Source organism: Eleutherodactylus coqui, chromosome 1 (genome assembly GCF_035609145.1).
Source record: "Eleutherodactylus coqui strain aEleCoq1 chromosome 1, aEleCoq1.hap1, whole genome shotgun sequence".
Lineage (NCBI taxonomy): Eukaryota > Metazoa > Chordata > Amphibia > Anura > Eleutherodactylidae > Eleutherodactylus > Eleutherodactylus coqui.
The window spans coordinates 38,238,459-38,264,200 of NC_089837.1; the positions used below are offsets into that span (position 1 = coordinate 38,238,459).

Sequence of the window (25,742 nt, forward strand, 5' to 3'; positions counted from 1 at the left end):
ATGATCAAGTTCTCCCTATGTAATATTGGAATGTTATTCTTAAAGATAGACCATCAATAGTGATCAGCGGAGGTCCCCTGCTCAGGACCCCCAACAGGAAGCAAATATCTCTGTATATTTCACAATGGCCAAGCATGGTATTGCAGGCACAAATCCCATTAACTTCTATTCATTATCAAGGATTGATCTTTATGAATTCTGTTACCCGCTTACCTCTTTTACTATAGATTTGCTATACTTTTATTATCTTCATTATTGGCCCACGTGGTTCATGATATCAGATGGACTATATTGAAGGCATTTGCTTCATTATGCTTTTTTCATCCATCATGCTTATGATCATGTTATATCTACACTGACTGGCTTGCAAGAGTCACACAACCTGTTAATTCAGAAAAGTAGATGTCTTTAGTAAGCACCACTAGGCCCACATCATGTGGCCTCATTAACTGTAGGTTTAATTTTTTTCACATGTTTCTGTGGCACCATGGTTTATTATTTATATAGCATCTGGCATAGAGCAGTTGTAATAGCTATGATGCATAAGCTTTCCCTGTTGTCTACAATTTTGATCTAATGTAATAAAGGATTGATTTTAGTTGCTGGCTCTAGGTCCACTTTTGTCATTTTTGAAAGTAAAGGCTGCGCTTCTTTTCTTACTTACCACAATATATTTTCATATGGATCACGGTCACAGTAGACCTGCAGTAACTATAATTTAGGATGTTTGATAGATCAAAGCTATTCCACAAATTAACTCTCTTATTGAGTGTTCAATGTCTCTGAATGCCCTGATGTATTAAAACTCTGTCTTCACATTTCCCACATTCCAAATAAGTACACGGTTTTTCTAATGAGTTTTCAAAACTTGATTTCTTTGTAAAATTCCACATCTAGAATATCAAAATGTCTTCCCCTCCGTGTGGTGACGTCTCTGATGTTTAATAAGATCTGATCTCCGCACATAACCTTTCCCACATTCTGAACACGAAAATGGCTTCTCCCCTGTGTGGGTTCTCTTATGTTTAACAAGAGTTGATTTATCTGTAAAGCATTTCCCACATTCTGGACATGCATACGGCTTCTCTCCTGTGTGACGTCTTTGATGCTCCCTACATTTGACATTAGTAGTGAAGCTTTTCCCACATTCTGAACATGAAAATTCTCCTGTGTGAATTCTCTGATGTTGGACAAGATCCGATTTTTCTATAAAACATTTCCCACATTCTGAACACAAATATGGCCTCTCTCCTGTGTGAATTTTGATATGTCTAACAAGATCTGATTTACGTGTAAAACTTTTCTCGCATTCGGAACATGAACATAGATTTTCTCTTGTGTGAGTTCTGCCATGTCTAAGAAGATTTGATTTATGTGCAAAGCATTTCCCACATTCTGAACATGAAAATGGTTTCTCTCCTGTATGATCTCTCTTATGTTTAACAAGATCAGATTTATGTGTAAAGCATTTCCCACATTCTGAACATGAAAATGGTTTCTCTCCTGTGTGAATTCTCTGATGTTTAACAAGACGTGATTTAATTGGAAAACATTTCCCACATTCTGAACATGAAAATGGCTTCTCTCCTGTATGATCTCTCTTATGTTTAACAAGATCAGATTTATGTGTAAAGCATTTCCCACATTCTGAACATGAAAATGGTTTCTCTCCTGTATGATCTCACTTATGTTTAACAAGATCAGATTTATCTGTAAAGCATTTCCCACATTCTGAACATGAAAATGGTTTCTCTCCTGTGTGAATTCTCTGATGTTTAACAAGACGTGATTTAATTGGAAAACATTTCCCACATTCTGAACATGAAAATGGCTTCTCTCCTGTATGATTTCTCTTATGTCTAACAAGATCAGATGTATCTGTAAAGCATTTCCCACAGTCTGAACATGAAAATGGTTTCTCTCCTGTGTGAATTCTCTGATGTTTAACAAGACGTGATTTAATTGGAAAACATTTCCCACATTCTGAACATGAAAATGGTTTCTCTCCTGTGTGAATTGTCTGATGTTTAACAAGATCAGATTTATCTGTAAAGCATTTCCCACATTCTGAACATGAAAATGGTTTCTCTCCTGTGTGAATTCTCTGATGCTTAACAAGACGTGATTTAATTGGAAAACATTTCCCACATTCTGAACATGAAAATGGTTTCTCTCCTGTGTGAATTCTCTGATGTTTAACAAGAAGTGATTTAATTGGAAAACATTTCCCACATTCTGAACATGAAAATGGCTTCTCTCCTTTATGATCTCTCTCATGTCTAACAAGTTCTGAGTTATCTGCAAAACGTTTCCCACATCTTGAACACAAGTAGGGCTTCTCTGCTGTATGAATTCTGATATGTTTTACAAGATCTGATTTACTCGTAAATCCTTTCACACATTCTGAACATGAAACTAGATTTTCTCCTGTGTGAGTTCGAGCATGTCTAATAAATCTTGCTTTATATGCAAAACATTTCCCACATTGTGAACATGAATACAGTTTCTCTCCAGTGTGACTGATTCTTTTTCTAAGACCTGAGTTGTTTGTAAGCTGTTTTCCACATTCATGAAACATTTTCTGACCTGTATTTGTAGCAAAATTCTGTGATTGGTCAGGAGAAGGTTCCTTATGATTAGAGGGATCATAGGATAAATCTGTACTTTCAAGTTTTGGATAAACAATACTGGTAATAACGTTTTCTTCTGAAGAGTGATACATGATATTTTCATCTTCTGTTTTACAATTTAGTGATGACATAAATTTTCCATCAGAGTCCATATTAGCATCATGTGATAGATCTGTCCTATCAAGTTCTGGATGTACATTAAGCACAATGGGGTTTTCCTCTGAAGAGGGCTGAACAAGGTCTTCATCTTCTACTTTACAATTTAGCGATGGAATGAAATTTCCATCAAAGTTCTTATTGGGATCATATGATAGATGTGTCCCATCAAGTTCTGGATGAACATTAAGTGTAATGGGATTTTCTCCTAAAGAGCGCTGCACAATATCTTCTTCTTCTTCTTCTTTATAATTTACTGATGACATGACGTTTCCATCAGAGTTCCTATTGGGATCATATGATAGATCTGTACTGTCAAGTTCTGGATGTACATGGAAGTTAATGGGATTTTCTCTTAAAGAGCGCTGCACAATATCTTCTACTTCTTCTTTATAATTTACTGATGACATGACGTTTCCATCAGAGTTCCTATTGGGATCATATGATAGATCTGTCCTATCAAGTTCTGGATGTACATTAAGCACAATGGGGTTTTCCTCTGAAGAGGGCTGAACAAGGTCTTCATCTTCTACTTTACAATTTAGCGATGGAGTGAAATTTCCATCAAAGTTCTTATTGGGATCATATGATAGATGTGTCCCATCAAGTTCTGGATGAACATTAAGTGTAATGGGATTTTCTCCTAAAGAGCGCTGCACAATATCTTCTACTTCTTCTTTATAATTTACTGATGACATGACGTTTCCATCAGAGTTCCTATTGGGATCATATGATAGATCTGTCCTATCAAGTTCTGGATGTACATTAAGCACAATGGGGTTTTCCTCTGAAGAGGGCTGAACAAGGTCTTCATCTTCTACTTTACAATTTAGCGATGGAATGAAATTTCCATCAAAGTTCTTATTGGGATCATATGATGTATGTGTCCCATCAAGTTCTGGATGAACATTAAGTGTAATGGGATTTTCTCCTAAAGAGCGCTGCACAATATCTTCTACTTCTTCTTTATAATTTACTGATGACATGACGTTTCCATCAGAGTTCCTATTGCGATCATATGATAGATCTGTACTGTCAAGTTCTGGATGTACATGGAAGTTAATGAGGTTTTCTCCTAAAGAGTGCTGCACAATATCTTCTTCTTTTACTTTATAATTTAGCAATGACATGGAGTTTCCATCAGAATTCTCACTAGGATTATCTGTTAGAATTAAAATTTGATATTGTAATTCCTTTTTCAAACTACAAATGTGGACAAATTTTATAACAGTCCTATTAGGCTGACAAAACAGAGTACCTGCACTTTACCTGGCGACAGGCTTCCTCTAGGTGCTAGCTGACCCTCACAGGACAGACCACCTATACAACAAAAGACAGACCAGGACTGGTAGGAATAAAGAGACAGGTTGCAAGGAAACAGAGGCACAGGGGAAGACAATAGACAGAGGGATGCAAGAAAGGACAGAATGACAAAGCGCAGGACACAGAATGCAAACAGGATAACTTGAACAAACAGGTTCTAAGCTGGAAGCCAGAGAGCAGGTCTGAAACAACATCAGCTCTGCAGCACTGATGTGGAGTCCCAGCACAGCTATATAGGAAGGAGATTGGCAAAGAGCCTACAGCTGAGCAGAGAAGCGCTAGAGTAATTAACCATAGCAGTTCTGGAAGCAGGTAAGAAAGCTCAGTTTACAGGGAGAGTAGGACGACGCCCACATCTGCCAGCACCAGGGAGAGGGAAGTAAGTCTGAACAAAAGATCTAACAGTTATGAATGTCCATTTATCATACCAAATCTTAATGCCTTCACACAACATTATCAATGTTCATTAATCATACCATATTTTAGGCTAAGGGCCATACTTCCTTGTCAGACTCATGGCTGTCACAGACTGGCAGCAGGAGCTCACTATCTCACTGAAGTGGATCAGAAAATGAGCTGCAAATGACACTGCGTTCAGGAACATTTTTATGACCTGCAGACACACCTACACAGGTGTCTACTAACTACAGAGCAGAAATAATCCTTTTTCTGCTGGAGTTATCCGCAAACAATCTGCCCTTAGGTCCCTTAACGGCAATCTCCAGTACTACATTGCTACACCAGCCTAAAACTACTTAATTCTGGTTCAAAACACATTTTTTGGAGAAAAAAAAGGCTGCAAGGTCTCAAGGAGATTTTACTTTAAACTAAACTCAGAAGTGGATTTAAAATGAATTGGAAATATAAAGCTAGAACATTCTTCTCCTTCCTGCCCCATCCGCTTTTGACTTTTACTCAAAAATATGCATGAAAACCTTCCACAAAAACTGCCTCAAACACTGCCGTGACATTTTTCCAAAAAGCACTGAAAGCACCTTTAACAAGATAATGTACGCTTTTCAGGCTTAATTCGATGATGTTTCAACAAGGTCTGTACAGTCTACAGTCCTTAATTTAATTAAGAACTAAATTACTTAATTAAGAACTAAAATTAAAAGTCTAAATTCTAAGTAAAATGAATTCAACAAGGTGGGTGAAACGTTTATTACAGATTCTGATTAAGAATTTCACTCCATCTATACCATACATCATAAAGATACTTTATTAAATTAAAGGAGTTGTCCGAGTTATTTGTTTTATATAGTTTTGGGCTCTCTATGCAATTAGTGACCTCAAGTTATTGAGTTCATCATAACTTAAGTCACTTTTTCAGGTTCAAGGGCTTGCAAGTTAGGGTTAGGGTTTGAAATATACGAACTACATGACTGCTACAAATACAGGTGGCATGGACCGCGCTTGTTGCCCAGTAAGAATGTGCTAATGTTTTGTTTGAGCAACGCTGTAATAATTGTTATTTCTTTTATTTTTATAATTTCAAGGACACTTGTGGGGCATTTGCATTCTGGAATGGACAATTAACTGTCGTAATCATAACGATTAGTTTGTGAGTTCTAAAGTCCAGAAATTAAATGTGCAAAAAATATTCTAAAAAAAATAATGATAAAGAACAAGATTTGTTTGAGTCTACAAACTCTCCCAAAATAATTCTGCCCTTTTTTGAAAGTCTGTACACTAAGCAGAAAATGTAAATAAAAGGATCTCTTAAAAACAATCCCACTCTTAAAGATTGGTTAGTGAGGAATGAGCGATCTAGTCTAAAAAATGTTTTATAAAACACATTAAAAAAAAAGAATAAAATGGGCTACCTAAAATGAATCCCCTTACGCACTACCTCTTTGGCTTCACCTATACATTAGATAAAATTAATAACTTAAAACTGTGTGGTAAGTCTTGAAACAGCTCTCTGGTTGACATGGTCACATCAAGCACTAAAACCATGTACCCCTCCTCCTCACATGCTTGCTGCAAACACAGCATCTTTTTAAAAAACATTTTTGCTAGCAGTTGCAGGGATAGGCTAAAGGAAGCAGCACTCTGAAAGCCTATCGGCATCCTTAGACTTGAAGGATTGTCCAGGTGCCTTGGTCTTAAACAGGAGTTGTTCTTTTAACCGAGTCTGGAACTCAAGGAAAATTGGTCTGGTTGGCATTTTTTTTTAAAGAAAAGAACATATGAATAATAGCTAAAGATATGAATAAGGTAGATTTTTACCTTTTAAGACCCAGCTCTTTCGCTTCACCAGGTATGGCTGGAATTGTTGAACTGACAAAATATTATGTCAGCACTCAGACATGGGGGAATAAAAGCTTCTGCTTTATTTCTTCACTTTCATTTAAAATAAGTTTGTTTACAGGCATAAAAATTGCATCTTTCCTACACGTTTCAAACTAAGAACAAACTGTTCAAAATGTGTAGGCAACATGGAGCTTTATGTCACCATGGAGTTCACCTGCACAGTGGTGGTATATAAACATCATTTTTTAGTTACCACTAAAAATGTTGCTTATGTCAAGTTCATATAAGTCAGGTAGCAAGTGGAGTCAGGAAAAGTGTGTCCACTTAACCTGTCTAAACACATTGGTAAGGTAAACAGTCAAGTAATTGAGCAAGTAGTGGGCGAGTCAAGTGGTAGAATGAGTAAAGTAGCTTTGTACATTGTAGCACTAAGGCCTTTACATGACTGTTATTGCTTCCCTGTGCCCACAGTAAAGGGCAACAAGACCGTTGAAAAAAATAATGTCAATAGTATATCTGTATCTTCTTACCTTGTGATATAAGAGGATGGTGGTTCTCAATCATGATGTCCTTGTACAGATCCTTGTGTCCTTCTAAATACTCCCACTCCTCCATGGAAAAATGGACAGTGACATCCTGACACCTTATAGGCACCTGACACACACAATGATAAATTCATTAGACAGTACTAGTGCTGTTACTGTATAATTTCCCAACATTCCCAGCAGTGTCACCTCTCCAGTCAGCAGCTCAGTGATCTTGTTGGTGAGTTCTAGGATCTTCTGCTCATGTATCGGTAAGTGAGGAGGAGTCACTGTGATCGGGCTCTGGCCCCTGCTCCATCCTCCTGACTCATGGAGATGGCTGTTCGGAGTCGTACCGTCAGCCGATGTCTTCTTCACCATCGTGTAATTCTGGGTATGGAGGGAGACAGGTAGAGAATTGAAGTAGAAAGTGAGAGATTGTGATCTAGTGATACATCTGGCAGCCAAGCATGCATATTGCAACTCCAATTGCAGTCCCAATTTCAATGGGACTGCTTGAGAGAGAGGCTGGATTTTGTGTCAATGTGGAAGCTGTTGAAAGGTCATATGGAGAGGTGGAGAAAGTGAAGGAGGCATAGGAGGAAGGTCAGGAGGGGACAGACAAGGATGAATGTATCGCAACTCTCGGAATACCATGAAATGTGGACCACCCCTTTTGGCTTCATGCCCCACCTGTAGGATAATGACCCAATGTGCTGTTAGGGATATGTAACACCACTGGCCATGCATGCTGCTCAGGTGAACCTCATCACTGACAGCGTTCTTCAATGCCAGGAATATGCAGTGCAGGAATGGCTTTTTGAGCAAATAAATGGTGGTTGTGCATCTGGTATTGTTGGTTAGCGTGGAGCATTTCATTGCTGAAGGCATCTGTGTCCGTTAGCCTGAAGGGCAGCATTTCCATTACAAGCAACAGTGCAATGCTTGCATTCAGGCTCTGTGATCATGGATAGTTGGCGCTGTGGGATAGAGGGATGGCTGCTGACCTGGGAGACTCTGGAATGTGGGGTAGATGTCAATGTCAGTGAAGATGATGGTGCCCATTCAATTTCTGCTCTCCGATCAGAGCAGAGGAGAGGCCTGAAGTAGCCATGTTACTGCCCCTACACAAAACTGCCTCTCTGTGCTCAGAGGCTACTGCATGAACAGGGAGGGAGATGAAGGAAAGGACCACTAAAGAACGTAGGAGTAGAGAGCAGCATGAGGCTGACTCTTTACCCTCTGAAATAGGTGGTCTCTCCAAGGCAATGTGGGTGGTGGCAGTTCATGTGGCTGTTCATACAAGTTGTGCTGAGGTTCTTTTACATTCTTGCCATGTTTTAAATGCTTACCGCAGATCTTACAGATGACCACTCTTCTGTCATCAGCTGCGGTTTCAAAGACACATTTGGTGACATCATCAAGACACCCTGGCTGCTGATTGGCTGCACACTGACCTCTAAAGCAGGCATTATGGGAAATTCAATTTTCCCATGATTTATTTCAAGTATTGGTTCAAACCCAGTTTGACTTTGCAAAAATCGTGATGATTTTACCACTTAATCGATCAAGATGAGCAACACTACTTCTAGGTGCTTGGTTTCTTTGACAGCCAGTGTATTTGGTGGAGAAGAACATGACAGGCAATGCCAGAAAATATTACTTTACTGAAAGAGTAGTATATGCTGGAAAGAAACTTCAAGCAAAAGTGGTTGGGAAATCAACAGTAAGTGATAGTAAATCTACCTGGATAAAATATATATCTATTCTAACAAAAAATTGAAATAATGTAAGAGCAGACTAGATGGACCATGGGCGCTCCTCCTGTCATCAGTCTTCTAGGTGTCTGTATAGATGTCAAAATTAGTGACAAAATTTCAAGTCTCGAGGCCAAACTCCGGCTGGGTAATTCTTTCAATTCCTTTCCTCCACATTACATTCAGCCTACTTACCATTCTCATTGCTACTACAACAATACTATTAGCTCATTGGTTCCCACCATACAGAACTGACCATATTGGTGGCCGATCTTCACATTTTCTGCTGTTCAGTTCTTTAGTTCTCCCTCACTTGGAAGGTCTGGAAGTCGTTATACAGGACACTGGATTGTTCCTATTACTTCCTATAATGGATTTTCTCTTCCCTTAGTCTGACTTGTTACATAATACAATAAAGATCATAGAAATACAAAAAAGCTTACCTCTCCGGTCAGCAGGTAGATGATCTCCATGGTGAAGTTTAATATTCTTATGGTAACATCATTTCTTTCTTCATCCATCTTTGGTGGGTCATTCAGGAGAAGGACTGCTTTGGATGAGAATACGAGAGAACTGGATAAACCAGAGGGTTCTGGTACTGCTGGCAGTTCGCTGTCCTACGCTGCTTACGCAATTCCCTTTCACTTCTATGAAACTTAAATAAAGGGTGTATAACAGCCAATTTAGGTGATTTGGTAATCTCAGGCAGTGGTGGTAAACCAGAATGAGGTTAAGGGGACGGGCAGTTTTCAAAATAAGTGTGGGTTACAGACATGGGTCCAGTATTGATCATCATAACATTCATGTTATATTCTATGTGAATTAGGAACATTCCTTTAAGGAACGCAAAGACAATAGAAGAGAAGATAAACCATCCAAAGTGCGATGTAGCATCGCTTCAGTAACAAATACCTACTTAACCCCAAGTGCCTCCATACTCCGGTACCAGAAGTTTCTGCATCAGTCATGTGCCATTCATCATTCATGTGACTACTGTAGGCCATCACTGTCCTAGGTGGTCAAGTGCCGTTCATGCAGATATGAAAGCTAAGGACAGTGACTGGCTGAAGTGATCATGTGTACAATGACCGTCATGAGATTGCTGTAGTAGCTTCTAGCAGTGTAATGGATACAGGACACTGGAAACAACAAGATTACTTACCGGTAATCAGTTTTCCATAAGCCCATGACCACACTAGTGGGAGACCACCTCCTGTCCGGAGAGGAAACAGGGACCTCCCAGATCTCTTTAAATGTGGGCATGCCTTACACCTTCTCAGTTCTGTAGCAAGATCCATGGACTAATTGAGGCCTATCCCTTTTATTTACATTTAGACTTAAAATGTATTAATTTATTTGTAACTCAAATACTTCAGTAGGGAGCAAAATTAGTGTTGCTGTCATGGAAAATGGATTACCGCTAAGTATTCTTGTGTTCCCCTTACGCCCCTAAGCTCCAGTGAGAGATTAAACCAGATTAATAACTAGGGAGGGTTGCTAGCCTAAGGTATTAGTCTACAGATGGCTAATAACTCTTATTGGATTGGAGAATCCACCAATATAGAAACTCCAACTGACTTGTAGCCTTGAAATATCAACACTCCCTGTTGATGATGAAAACTGCCAGCCAAATAGATGTTCCAAATTACAGAATATATAACAGCTTTTTAGACCTCGTTTTACTGGTTTCTCTATTAGAGCCAGCTAGACTATGGAACACACTATGATATTGTTCTTAGGAAGTATGATCCCAATATCTTGTACTCAGGATGAATCTAAGCCAAGATTCTAGATTGAGTTCTTGATTTTAAAGTTAGGAGGATCCGTGAAGACAGCTTATCAAAAATAAATGTTCCAAAGCATAAACCCTCCTATAACTATTCCACATAAGGAGGCAACTTCAGGAAGAAAGATTCTTATATAAAAATCCACCATTGGAGGTAAATTGTAACCTCCATCTATTTGGCATCTTGTTCTTATGTAATCATCACAACAGTCTTACTTCAAATTCCCAAAGGTATTCTTTACCATAGATACCTTACTGAAGATGTGCGGTGAGGAAAAAGAGGCTTCGTCTATTGTCTTTCCACTGAAGATCACTTATCAAATCAGAGGTCACCGGCAAACAGCCCAACACAGAGGATATGAGTAAACGGGGCATAGGCAGAGCCTAGAGGCTATAAGTCACAGGCAGATCATAGAGCCGTAGGCAATGCTCAGCAGTCACAAAACAACAGGCTAACATGTGGCATGTGGGCCTCACCTATACTAGACCAAGGTCTGGCACAGATGCCCTAATTATAAAAGAAAAAGGGTATAGGCAAAGCCCAAAGGCTATAGACCAGTGGTGGCGAACCTATGGCACGCGTGCCAGAGACGGCACGTAGAGCCCTTTCTGCTGGCACGCAGAGTCATCGACTGCTCACCACTTACTGAATACTGGCAGGGGTAGGAAGGACCAGTGGCCATGGCAGGTGAGACATGTCCTCGACGTACTCCCTTAGCTTTCCCTGATGGTCTTCCCTCTCTGCCTTGTCAGTGTCCCTGGCTCGCTCCCTTCTCCACTGCAGTGGCAGCCCAGCATCTTCCCTACATGCTCTGCCGGCGGGACGGGTCCCCCGCTGTCAGTGTCCCCTTGGGCCGGCGCACGGGGGAAACAATGTACAGTGGCGGCATGCAGGCTAACAGCGGGGAGGACAGTGGCAGCCGGGCACATGGACCTACACAGCCAGCATTGAGTGGGACAGCGGGGAGCACAGTGACAGCGGCCACAGTGGGAAGGGGTCCCAAGAGCGCACTGTCATGAGTGTGATGGGCTGGGAGCACAGTGTCAGCAGTGGGGGTGGCCCGGAGCACTGTGTCATGAGTGTGGGGGCACTGGCGTAACCCTGGAGGCCAGGCAAAAATCTTGGCACACGCTGCTGCTGGAACTTGCTTGCAGGGGAGCCAATCGGAAGCTAGGGGTGTAACAGGGGCGTTCCTGCATGGAAACCCTGTCATACCCCTAGCGTCCGGTGGTGACAAGATACACCAGTACCGGAGGCGTCCAGCAGCACACACTGATGTCACACTGTGTACCTGGCATCAGCGCTAGCAGCAGCGGCGAGTAGAGGAGGATGGGGTACGTATATGGGTCTCGTTGGGGAAGGGGCATTATTACTACTGTGGGCCGCTGTTGGGTGTCAATAGTACCGCTGGGGCCACTGTGGGATGTCAATAGTACCGCTGGGACCACTGTGGGATGTCAATAGTACCGCTGGGGCCGCCGTGGGGTGTCAATAGTACCGCTGGGGCCGCCGTGGGGTGTCAATAGTACCGCTGGGGCCGCCGTGGGGTGTCGCTGTTACCGCTGGGGCCACCGTGGGGTGTCGCTGGGGCCGCTGGGGTATGTTTATATGTGCCAGTAATTACCGTGGCAAATTCCGCAGCATTTCCCCATCCAAAAAGTAGTCAAAAGCTGCACCCTGTCTATTTTGAAGCGTCCCGGTCCTTTTTATAACGATGGGGGTAAAATCATACGTCGTGATAAGCAATGCCCCCTGACATGTTGGAGCTTTGCGATACATAAGTGGGTTTTGGGTTGCAGTTTGGGCACTTGGTCTCTAAAAGGTTTGCCATCACTGCTATAGACCATAGAAAAGTAAAGTTAAAAGGCCAAACCCACAAAGGCCGCTAGGCCACAGGCAAAACCCCAAAGTCTATAGGCAAAGTTACAACCGGCCATAAGGCAAAAGGCCACAACCGGCAATAAAGCAAAGACCGCAAAACCTGCTATAGGACAAAGATCGCAACCGGCCATAAGGCAAAGGCTACAACTGGCCATAAGGCAAAGCCATGAAATTAGGCTATCAGCAGAGTCGTGAGGTTATAGGTAAAGCTATGAAGGCCATGAAAGCTATAGGCAAAGTCAAATGGGCTATCAGGCTGTAGGCAGAGCCATGAAGTTATAGATTAAAGACATAAAGGCTATTATGCTATAGGCCAAGCTATAAGGTTATAAAATCACTGAGATGAGAGAAAAAAAACAGACATTATTCACTGAAAAGGAAGCCAATAATACAACACCTGATAGACTGCAGGTCAGGCTCAATCGCCGTAGACCCTGGTAGAATGCAGAGAGCCATACTATGATATGGAGGATTTACTTGTTCAATGCAGATTAATAGTACAGCCATTCTCTCAACCCAGCCCAGATTGGGAAGGAGTGACTACAAACAAACATAGGTGAGAGAATATATATATATATATATATATATATATATATATATATATATATATATATATATATATATATATATGGAACAGCGCTCAAGCCACAAGGTGTGCCCACTAGGCAACAAAAGGAAAATAGGCAAACAAAGAGACCGAGAGTGAGCTGCCCGTCACAGAGCGGGTGTCCACATACTCTGCCCAAAGAGCAACTATCCCTAAATTAATAGGGAGAGAGTCAGGGAAGGGACACGTAGGTGGAAACCTCGGTGATAACCAGTATACAAGAAAAAAAGACCCCGCACTACTGTGCTCATGAGATAGTATAGGTGAAGTAAAGAGGCACACTTACTTCGTAGAGGAGCCCTACTGAAAATAACTGGGCTCCCCTAAATCCAAGGACGTCTTTAAAAAGAAGATCCTGGTAGTCTTCAATTATTTATTGACAGGCATAGGCAACAATGGGAGGAATCAGTAGGGTGCAACGCATTTTGGATCTGCAAGATCCTTTTTCAAGCACAAAACTGGAAATTCGTTACTGATTAGTTGCTGCCTACTTCACCTATAACATCTCATGAGCACAGTAGCGCTGGGTCTTTTTTCCTTGTATGCTGCAAACAAACATAGTCTGCACATGTGAATGGATACCAAAGATGCCAGCCACAGATAGGTGTGCCACACTATACAAGAGTGCGACCCTACTGGCAATGCAGTGGATTGCCCTGTATCACCACAGTGGGTCACACTGGCTCTCTGCATTCCACTAGGGTCTACGGCAATTGAGCCTGGCCTGCAGTCTATCAGGTGTTGTCTTATTAGCTTCCTTTTCAAGCTATAAGGTTATAGCTTAAAGTCATAAAGGCTATAGGCAAAAACATAAAAGCTATAGGCAAAGCCATTAAAGCTTCAGGCAGAGCCATAAGGTTATCACTGGTCAACACTGAAATTGTTACTGACTTAAAAAGGTCCTAATCTGGAGTATCTTGGTGCGCTGAACACAAATATGACCATGAATTCTTTTTAGTGGATCTTGTTTTGAAGATATTTCATATAGTTCATTTTCTGTGTTTCACCGTGTAAATTTATCCTGTAGAACTGTAACAACATCCTTACAGTTTGAGTCAGACAGCAGCCGTGTGCTTACAGGACCTGTGATGTCACCATCATGTGATCAGCCTCTGCCTCTGAGCTCATTACCCCACATCTAACCCCAACATAACCAGTACACCATGTTAACTCCCACAGTACCAGTGTACATATCAACACTTAATCACTATGGGCCTTGTGTGGCGCAGAGTGACAGCAGAATGCAGTCCTAAGTTCTCACTCATGACCTGAAGGATGCGGTTCAATCCCCAGATGGTTCAGCTCAAGGTTGACTCAGCCATCCATCCTTCTGAGGCCAGTAAAATGAGTACCCAGAATGCCAAATCCTCAGCAGACTGCTGCCAAACGTGCGCATTGGCTCTCTGCTAGTGTTTCATATAGTATGTGAACACTTGTGGCGAGACACCGCGCCTGCAGTGACCTGCAGGAAGCAGAATGCCGCAAATGTTTGTTTTGTCAGAGGAAGGAGAGGATCCGGACGGCTTGCAGTGAGGTGATCCAGGTACTGGAGGAGCAGGGGAGGAATAGGTAAGTATTGATTTAAAAAAAAATGCTAGAGCTCCTTTGAGGCAACATTCAATCTCTTATACAGGGTAATTCTTTTAGAAAGCGCTCATTTCTTCCCGCACCCCCCTGCTCCTATCAGTGGTGACCGCCCATAGGAGGGCACACCTGAACTCTACCTGATTATGAAAGCACCATAAACCTCCAGGCCAGGTACAACAACCCAGGGAGTACCCCACCACCGCTGAAGGGTTCCCCCACAACCACAGGAGAAGTATCCCACGAGGTAGAGAAAGGGACTTCCCTCCAAAACCTCCAGGCAAGATGTAACAACCGAGAGAGTAGACCACCACCGCTGAAGGGTTCCCCCACAACTTGGGAGAAGTTTCCCTTATTATCTCCAGAGCCAGGGGAGCACAGCATCCATGGCAGGAGACGAAAGGATGATTGAGGCTGACCTAGGGCTGCAAGTGGAGACTTACATCGGGGACAGGTAACTGCTCATGCCATAGAACTTTGGGAGGGAGGCCCTGCAGTCCACCACCTTTAGAGATCTAGAAGAATCCATGAAAGAGCAGAGGAAGCTAAGCAGCAGCTACCCCCTCCAACCTGCCCTATGGACAGCAGACAGGACCCAAGGAGGTTAAGGGTGTGCCCGCCTTTACAGAGATCTGGGAGGTTCTCGTTTCCTGTCCGGATGGGAGACGGTCTCTCACTGGTGTGGTCTTGGGCTTAAGGGAAATGATAACGTGCAGTGTTCATATATAGAAAATAAGGACTCATTCACATCTGCGCCCTGCTTCTGGTCCAATTTCTATTCTGGGAGATAAAGAATGGAAGTACGAGAAGTGTCAATTGGACCCGTATGGACCACATTGACTTTAATGGGGTCAGGACAGCATTTTCCAGTCAAGATAAGTGCAGCTTGTTTCCCTATTTCATGTAAGATTTTATACTGCAGGTTCAGAACTATGCCTACAGCGTAAATGTGAATACAAGCTAAGGGCGCATTCAGACAACCATATATCAGCTGGGTTTTCACGCCCAGAGAAAGAGCCAGGAGCAGTGCTCTGAGCTCCCGCCACCTCTCCACCCCCTCCGTGCCCCTCGCCACTGTTAGCAATGGGTGGGGGGATGGGGCGGAGCTACGCCAGGGAACTTAACTCCACCCTAGTCCCGCCCCCTTCCATTGCAAATAGTGGCGAGGGGCGGAGAGGGGGTGGAGAGGAGGCGGGAGCTCAGTGCACTGCTCCCGTCTCTTCCAGCTTCCTCGCCCTGTAGAGAGGGACGCTGTATATCGGCTGGGCGTGAAATCCCAGCTGATATACGGTCGTCTGAATGCGCCCTCAGGGTATTTTTTTTCAGTCCTGAAAAATCATGCAAATTTTTTGTGCAGTTTTCACACAATTCTTTTACATTTCTGTGATTATTTTCACATGATTTTCATACGTTTAGCATCAGATTTTTACGGACATTAATAAAATAATGCATGATGGACTAAAAAAATGTAAAGATGTCTCACTCACCAAAATGCAGCCTCCCACTGAATTAGTACTTTCACACATTGGAAGTCAATTTTCTCCTAGTTGCACCTGTTAAATGGGCGTGTCCAGACTGTTGCCTCACTCTGTATATATTGTGAGACAGTGAACGGCAAAGTGCTGGAGGGCCGTTACATTTCGCCTAGGATGCTCTCCTATGAGGCGTTGGGGAGCGCTTGGGCAGATACGTGCAACCGAGCAGCCTGGGCTCGGTGGAGGAAGCCGGCAGTTTAGTGTTAGTGGCATTAAGCCACTAACACGTTGTAGTGAGTAAGTGGCTCCAAGCCGCATAATCCGGGCCGGCTTTTCCTGGAGTGACCAAAGTGAAGGGTGGGATGGTCACTCCCACGTACCAGGTGGGGCTGGTACCAGGCATTATAAAGCCTGGGCCTACAGGGCCAGGAGGAGAGCTGAGACCTCTGCAGGTCTGAGAGTCCTGGCCTGGCTGTGTGCAGGAGCCATCTTGTTACCGGTGTGTAGACAGGGATGCTACATGTGTAGTAAGTGCTCAGACGAGCAGGATTTACTTTGTGTTTGCCTGAAGTTAAAGGCCTGTATTTTGCTTTGTTTGCTTGGAAATAAACCCAGGCAACGCCTGGACTAAAGACTTTATTGCAAGTGTCACTGTCTCTGACTGCTTATGCCCAGGGTGCTAACGATCCTAAACGCTAATCCCTCACATATGGTGTTTGGATGCGGGCAGCGGACTTAAAGAGACATACACCAATTAATGGACATTTTGCTGCAGCAGCTGGAGAACCGTTGCTAAGGGCAACCTCCCATCTGAGATTGACGGGAGAGTGCTGTAACCCCCCAGGTCCTGGGTGAAAGCTGCAACCGCACAGCCATCAGATACTGCCAAGATGGAGGAACTGATAAAGCAGCTAGTACAAATGAACGTGCAGCAACAGCAAGCATTGGCCCAGCAGTAACAAGTGGTGGCGACCCAGCAAAAGATCCATGAGGAGGCCATGAGAGCTCAGGCCGAGACTAATGCTCTCCTGGCGCAAAGTGTGCAGAGGTCGTCTGGTTCGCTCCCCACCACCCGTACCGAGGTACAGGCGGCCCTACAAAAGATGACGGCCACCGATGACATCGAGGCTTATCTCGCGGTCTTTGAGAGAGTGGCCGAGAGGGAGAAATTACCAGCGCCTCAGTGGGCGGAGGTAGTAGCGCCTTTTCTGACAGGAGAACCCCAAAAGGCCTACTTTGACCTCGGCGAGCAGGATGCCAAGGACTATATCAAGCTCAAAGGGGAGATCCTGGCACGCTTGGGCGTGGACACCCATGTGCGGGCCCGACGAGTACACGCCTGGACTTTCGCAGACGACCTACCAGCTCGCTCCCAGATGTACGACCTGCTCCACCTGGTGAGAAAGTGGCTGCAGCCGGAGGAGGCGTCCCCGGCGGAGATCATACAAAAAGTGGTTCTGGACAAGTGCATCCGCTCGTTGCTTCCCGCAGTTCAGCGCTGGGTGGGACAAGGGGGTCCCCAGGATGTGGGCCAATTTGTGAGCCTCGTCGAGAGGTATAAAGCCACGGAGGACTTACTGCAAGCCGTGCCTTCATGACGTTCCAACCCCGGGAACAGCAGGTCGGCCGGAGCACCTGGTAAGACTGTTCCATATGTAAGGGGTGTCAAAAGTGTCCTCAGGGGAGGCGGCTCAGGGGGGGATCGTTTGGGGCAGAGGAGGAGCCCCAAATGATCATTCGGGTCCCGGGTAGAACCCCAAGGAGACCGGGCCCCCATACGATGTTGGCGCTGTCATGAGCCCGGGCATCTTGCTGCCAACTGTCCCCTCACTGGGGAACCCATGGACTGCGACTCTGCCCGTCGGAGGTCGATGTTCGCACGGCCAGTGTGTTCTGCAGAGACTGTGTCAGAGACTGATCGACAATTATGTCACCTAAAGGTGAATGACTTTGCGGTGACAGCTCTACTGGACTCAGGGAGCTTGGTTACGCTGGTGCACTCCAGCGTGGTCAATCCCACAACCTTCACCGGCCGTCGCATGGGGACACCAAGGAGTATCCTATTGCCCTTGTAAGACTTGAGACTCCGTGTGGACTTGCCACCCATGAGGTGAGCGTCATAAAATCCCTAATGCACACCGTGATCCTCGGGAGAGACTTTCCCCTATTTTGGGACTTGTGGCGACACCGAGGGTCGTCTGCAAATAAGGTTCATGATAATGCAAATGTGTATGATGTGTGTCCAGAACCGTTTGACCCTGAGGGTACGGTTCCGGCCGTAGGGGTGACCCAAGGGAATGGGGATAACTTTCCCTTAACAGTATTGGCGGGTGAGACGGAGGCACAGGATGAAGTAGTTGCTATGCCTGACTTAGAGGTCTCACGTGCCAATTTCGGAACTGAGCAGCTCCGAGACCCCACCTTAGTAAAGGCCAGGGAAAATGTTAAAGTACTAAATGGGGAGCCTCAGTTCCCGGGGGCTGATACTGTGTTTCCACACCTGGCAGTCAATCAAGAGTTGTTGTATCAGGTTGACAAGGTCCGTGGGGAGGTTGTGGAACAGCTGGTGGTACCTCAGTCTTATCGCAGGATGGTCTTAGACCTGGCGCACAAGCATGTGCTGGGAGGTCATCTCGGGAGCGAAAAGACTAAGGAACGCATCCTTCAGCGTTTTTTCTGGCCTGGGGTACATGGTGATGTAAAACGTTACTGTGAGTTGTGCCCGGAGTGTCAAATAACAGCTCCTATGCCCCATTACCGGAACCCCTTAGTGCCCTTGCCCATCATAGAGGTGCCGTTCGAGCGGATCGCTATGGACCTAGTTGGGCCCTTGGTAAAGTCCGCCCGGGGTTACCAACATATATTGGTGGTTGTAGACTATGCCACCCGTTACCCCAAAGCCGTTCCTTTACGCAATACGTCATCCAAGGGTATTGCAAAGGAACTACTTCACATGTTCTCCCGCACGGGCATACCAAAAGAGATCCTGACGGACCAAGGAACCCCCTTTATGTCAAAGGTCATGAAGGAATTGTGTAAGCTGCTGAATATTAAGCACTTACGGACGTCGGTGTACCACCCACAGACGGATGGCCTGGTTGAGAGATTTAATAAGACCCTAAAAAGCATGCTAAAAGGGTAGTCAATAAGGATGGGAAGGACTGGGACTGTCTGCTGCCATATTTAATGTTCTCAATCCGTGAAGTCCCACAATCCTCCACTGGGTTCTCTCCCTTTGAATTAGTTTATGGTAGACATCCCCGAGGGCTCCTTGATGTAGCTAAGGAGACCTGGGAGCACGAGTCCACCCCCTACAGGAGTGTTATTGAACACATTTCCCTCATGCAAGATCGAATTGCGGCGGTCATGCCCATTGTTAGAGAACATTTACAGCAGGCTCAAGAAGCCCAAAGCCGGGTATATAACAGGTCTGCCAAGGTGAGAACCTTCAACCCTGGGGATCGGGTATTAGTGTTGGTGCCCACCCTAGAAAGTAAATTCCTAGCAAAATGGCAAGGGCCCTATGAAATAATTGAGAAAGTCGGAGAGGTAAATTATAAGGTATACCAGCCAGGTAGGCGGAAACCAGAACAGTTGTACCATGTAAACCTAATTAAGCCATGGAAGGACAGAGAAGCCCTGACTGCAGTGAGAACCCCCCATGGTGGGGTCCCAGAGGTGTGTGTATCAGGGTCCCTGTCCAAATCCCAACAACAAGAGTCGAGGGAATTTATACAACGTAACTCAGATGTGTTCTCTGATATACCAGGGCGTACTGGTGTCATAAAACATGACATTATAACTGAACCAGGGGTAAAGGTTCAGTTGAAACCGTACAGGGTTCCAGAAGCCCGCAGATGAGCCATCTCAGAGGAGGTCAAGAAAATGCTAGACCTCGGAGTAATTGAGGAGTCGAAAAGCGAATGGTCCAGCCCTATCGTGCTGATACCAAAACCTGATGGCTCTCTGCGCTTCTGTAACGACTTCCGGAAGCTAAATGACGTGTCAAAATTTGACGCATACCCAATGCCGAGCGTGGACGAGTTAATCGAGAGACTGGGTCATGCCAGGTACTTTTCCACTCTCGACCTTACTAAAGGCTACTGGCAGCTCCCCCTTACAGAGAGCGCGAAAGAAAAGACGGCGTTCGCCACACCAGAAGGGTTGTTTCAGTACATCTGCCTACCCTTCGGTTTGCATGGAGCCCCAGCAACCTTCCAAAGATTGATGGATATCATACTCAAACCCCATCGTCAATATGCGTCAGCATATTTAGATGATATCATCATCTTTAGCGAAGACTGGGACAGCCATCTACCCAAGGTACAGGCAGTACTGAACTCCCTTAGAAAAGCAGGGCTCACAGCAAACCCAAAGAAGTGCGCCATAGGCCTCGAAGAAGCCCGATACCTGGGGTATGTAATAGGCAGGGGTATTATAAAACCCCAGATCAATAAAGTTGAAGCCGTTCAGGCCCGGCCACAACCCACTACTAAAAAGCAGGTGAGAGCTTTTTTAGGCATTGTAGGGTACTATAGACAGTTCGTGCAGAACTTTGCTAGCATAGCAGCACCCCTAACAGACTTAACCAAGAACAGCAAGTCAGTCATGGTCAAGTGGAACCCTGACGCAGAAAAGGCGTTCCAAGAGTTAAAACAGGCCCTCTGTAGACGTCCAGTGTTGGTCACACCTAATTTTAAAAGAGAATTTGTTGTTCAGACAGACGCGTCCGACAAGGGACTGGGAGCAGTTCTGTCCCAAGAAGTAGAGGGAGAGGAACATCCCGTAATTTATCTAAGCAGGAAGCTCACGCCACCTGAGAAAAATTACAGCATTGTTGAACGGGAGTGCCTAGCCATCAAATGGGCCCTTGAATCCCTAAAATACTACCTTATAGGTCGGCACTTCAGGCTAGTCACAGACCACTCTCCCTTAACCTGGATGTCACAGGCAAAAGAGAGAAACGCCAGAGTCACCAGATGGTTCCTGACGCTTCAAAACTTCAGCTTCTCTGTTGAACACAGGGCAGGAAAGCTACAGGGCAATGCCAATGCCTTGTCAAGGACGCATTGCATGGCAGCTAAAGGTGTACGATCCCACAGGCTCGAACAGAGGGGGAGGGTATGTGAGACAGTGACCGTCAAAGTGCTGGAGGGCCGTTACATTTCGCCTAGGATGCTCTCCTATGAGGCGTTGGGGAGCGCTTGGGCAGATACGTGCAACCGAGCAGCCTGGGCTCGGTGGAGGAAGCCGGCAGTTTAGTGTTAGTGGCATTAAGCCACTAACACGTTGTAGTGAGTAAGTGGCTCCAAGCCGCATAATCCGGGCCGGCTTTTCCTGGAGTGACCAAAGTGAAGGGTGGGATGGTCACTCCCACGTACCAGGTGGGGCTGGTACCAGGCATTATAAAGCCTGGGCCTACAGGGCCAGGAGGAGAGCTGAGACCTCTGCAGGTCTGAGAGTCCTGGCCTGGCTGTGTGCAGGAGCCATCTTCTTACCGGTGTGTAGACAGGGATGCTACATGTGTAGTAAGTGCTCAGACGAGCAGGATTTACTTTGTGTTTGCCTGAAGTTAAAAGGCCTGTATTTTGCTTTGTTTGCTTGGAAATAAACCCAGGCAACGCCTGGACTAAAGACTTTATCGCAAGTGTCACTGTCTCTGACTGCTTATGCCCAGGGTGCTAACGATCCTAAACGCTAATCCCTCACAATATACAGGACAGGAGAAGTGGTACTGTGCCACACACACACATATTATATATATATATATATATATATACACACACATACACAAATACATATACAGCGCTGTGCAAAAGTTTTCAACCGCTGTGGAAAAAATGCATTAAAGTAAGGCCGCCTGCACACGGGCGGAAATCCCACGGCGGGATTATCTGCGGGATTTCCCCACTAAGAGCCTGCATAGGAGTGCATTACAATACGCACTCCTATGCAGACGGCCGCGCGAAATGTCGCACGGCAAACAAACCGCGGCATGTGCTATTTCTGTGAGGGGCTCGCAGAGCCTCGCACAGAAACGGCACTTACCCGGCCGCCGGCTCCGGTCTGCGCATGCGCCGGCTGCCCGGCAGCTGGCACAGGAAAGAGTCGGGGCCGCCAGGCGCGGGTGAGTACGCGCTCCTCCCTGCAGGTGCTGGGGTCGGGTCCCGCAGCGGGAATTCTCGCCGCCGGATCCGACCCACCCGTCTGCAGGCGGCCTTAGAATACCTTCAATAATAAAAAGTGTTAATAGTTTATTTTTGCCAATTAATAAAATGCAAAGTGACTGAACAAAAACGAAACCTAAATCCCACCCATATTTGGTGTAATCGCCCTTTACCTTCACAACAGCTTCAGTTCTTTCAGGCACACTTGCACAAAGTCAGGGATTCTGCAGGATTATAGTCAGGTCTATGATTAAACATTTAAACCAAACAGGTGATAATGATCACTATTTTCATATGTTGGTTGAAATACAGTCATCAACTAAAAAAAGAAACAGCTGAGCAGGAGGCTTAAACCGGGGCGAGGAACAGTCAAACTCTGCTAGAAAGGTGAGGTTGTGGAGGACAGTTACATGTGACAAATCATACAACAACACACAAGGTAGTTATACTGCATCAGCAAGGTTTCTCCCAGGAAAAGATTTCAAAGCAGACTGGGGTTCAAGATAGGCTGTTCACACTATTTAGAAGAGGCACAAAGAAATGGCCAACGTTGAGGACTATAAACTCAGTCATCAGCCCAGAAAACTTATTGCAGCAGATGAAAAACACATTGTGCTTACTTCCCTTTGCAATTAAAAGATGTCCTGCAGTACCATCACCTAAGAGCTGGAAGGAACCATTAGAACCCTGGTACACCCATCTTCTGTTTGGAGAAACCTGGTCTGAAGCGGTCTTCACGGAAGAATTGTGTCCAAATAGTCACACCTTTCATGTAGAAGAAAGGCTAAGCAAGTGAACTATGCATGCAAACATTGGAACAAGGGTGCAGAAAAATGTGACATATTTGGGTATAACAAAAGGCAGCGTGTTTGCTGAAGGGCTGGAGAGCAGTACAATAATGAGTGTCTGCAGGCAGCAGTGAAGCATGGTGGAGAGTGGTACAATAATGAGTGTCTGCAGGCAGCAATGAAGCATGGTGGAGAGCAGTACAATAATGAGTGTCTGCAGGCAGCAGTCAAGCATGGTGGAGAGCAGTACAATAATGAGTGTCTGCAGGCAGCAGGGAAGCATGGGGCAGAGTGGTACAATAATGAGTGTCTGGAGGCAGCAGTGAAGCATGGTGGAGAGCGGTACAATAATTAGTGTCTGCAGGCAGCAGTGAAGCATGGTGGAGAGCAGTACAATAATGTGTCTGCAGGCAACAGTGAAGCATGGTGGAGAGTGGTACAATAATGAGTGTCTGCAGGCAGCAGGGAAGCATAGTGGAGGATCCTTGTAAGTTTACAGTTGAGGATTTGGTCAGGATTAATGTGCTCACTGCTGGGAAATACAGGCAGATATGTATTCATCATGTAATTACATTACAGAGGCATCTGATTGGTTTCACATTTATTCTGCAGCAGAACAACAACCCCAAACATCCACCAATGTAATTAAGAACTATCCTCAGTGTAAGGAAGAACAGGGAGTCCTGGAAGTGATGATTTGGCCCCACAGAGCCCTGATCTCACATCATCCAGTCTGTCTAGGATTACATGAAGAGACAGAAGGATTGGAGCGAGCCGACATCCACAGAAGATCTGGGCTTAGATCTCCAAGATGTCTGGAACAACCTTCCTGCCGAGTTACTTCAATAACTGTGTGCAAGTATACCCAGAAGAACCGATGCTGCTGTGAAGGTGGGTGGCGTCACCCCGAATACTGATGGGAATACATTTCTGTTTTGTTCAGTCACTTTGTATTGTGTTAATTAACAAAAACAATGACTACGGCCGGCGGCACACGGACGGGTCGGATTCTGCATACTTGTCTTCTTTTATCTTTACTGCAAGTGAATCCGCCATCAAACATGCGCAGCACACATTTAAAATTTTTTTTATTTTTCTCGTGCCGTCGCTAGATTGATGACGCAGAATCCCCGACCTTCCCCAATTGAAGCAGTCTGTGTGGAATCCGCACTAAAATGGTGCAGGCGGCGATTTTCCCTGCAATTCGATTCGGCGAGTGCGCAGGAAGAAACACTTTTCGGCAGCATGTAACAAATGATATCTGCTGATGATCCGCAGCGCGGCGCCGACCGTGGATTCCACAATGCAGATCTGTTGGTGTGCAGGCGGCGTAACACTTGGGCCGGTTTCACACGGGCGATAAATTTGCGTGATGAGAGAATGCATTAAAATGCAGAGTTATGGCGCCCGTGATTTTCAGGGATTTCCTTCACATTTGGGATGTTTTCACTCATGCGATGCTGTGCAGAGGAAACATAATAATCGCAGCATGTCCGATCTTCTATGTTCTATGTTTTGCTCTATTTTTATTGGCCGTGTTTCCCTATGGAGTCGTCTGTTTATCACATCCCAACTCACCAACTTGCGATTTTTGTGCGATGCGTTTTTACCATTAGAGAGCCCCTCGGCAGCGATGTCTTTGTGAGAAGCATGGCCGACACTCAGACATCTCATGAGCTAAATTACTGCGTTATTGCTGCGATTTTGTGGCGGCGCATGAAACCGGCCTTCTGGCCTCATCAGCGCTCTTCCTCCGCAGCGTTCTCTCCCCACCGGCCAGGAACACTTCCACAACTCTGTATATCACCGCCATCCATCCGCTGGGACCTTCATACATTCCTCCCCCGCACCCCTGTAGTAATAACCACATGGACCGTGTCTGACCTCCCCACAAGACCCTCCGCCGCCTCTTACCTGCCGGCCGGAGTCACACGTGAAGGTCTAATATATATATATCCTCTGGCTGATAACAGAGACAACAGCAGGGGCCAGGGCCTGCTACACTGCAATAGCTGAAGGACCTGTGATGATGTCACCATCATGTGATCAGTATATAAGGGGCGGAGCTCTTGTGATGTGCGAGGGGAAGAGGAAATTGCAGATGAGTTGGAATCATTCACGATTTATGAAAGCGTCTAAAAGCAAAATGACCTTTTCTTTCCCAAGTAGGCAAAAAACTTTATTTTTCAAGATCACCGTGAGGAATGAGAGCTGCGCTGTGATTGGTTGCTGCGGACAACACTTTTTTATTTCTAGACATTGTTCATAAATTTCCTGTAGCGTCTTTAACCCCTTTGAGCCCTGCAGTGTATTATATCCTCAAAGGCCTTGCTGAAGTTACATCAGTGCTGCCCCATCCCGGGGCAGGACGGTACAGGCACGGGATAATTTGTCTCACGTCCCCCATTCGGTGTACATGGGTACTATGTTATATTATCTGGTACTTGGCACTTGCTCATACTTTTTGTTAGCTTGTTACTATATACAAGGGCATAACTAGAGAAGCCTGGGCCCCATAGCAAGCTTCTGAACTGGAGCCCTTCTTTCTGTCTCACCACCTAGATGTTGCGGTCGCTACTTACTGTTGTATCTTGTTATACATTTAACGGAAAATGTGGATCCACTGTCCACGGAGGACAGTCCTGGAGTGGTTGGTAGCTGACTTCTAAGATAGGTGGACTGTAGCCAGGAATTCACAACAAACTCAGATACAGGAATACAAGCAGAACTCAGAACAAAGAAAGGGACCACATACTCACGGACAGACAGAGGCAAGATAGATGCCAAACACTGAAAACTTTCACTAG

General features: G+C 45.1%; 2 pseudogenes; both read right to left on the minus strand.

The window, feature by feature from the left end:
• Window positions 1–25,742, minus strand: part of LOC136612155 (zinc finger protein 850-like) — a 460,849-nt pseudogene that overhangs the window by 375,210 nt on the left and 59,897 nt on the right.
• LOC136620248 (zinc finger protein 605-like) lies at window positions 171–24,927 on the minus strand (annotated as a pseudogene).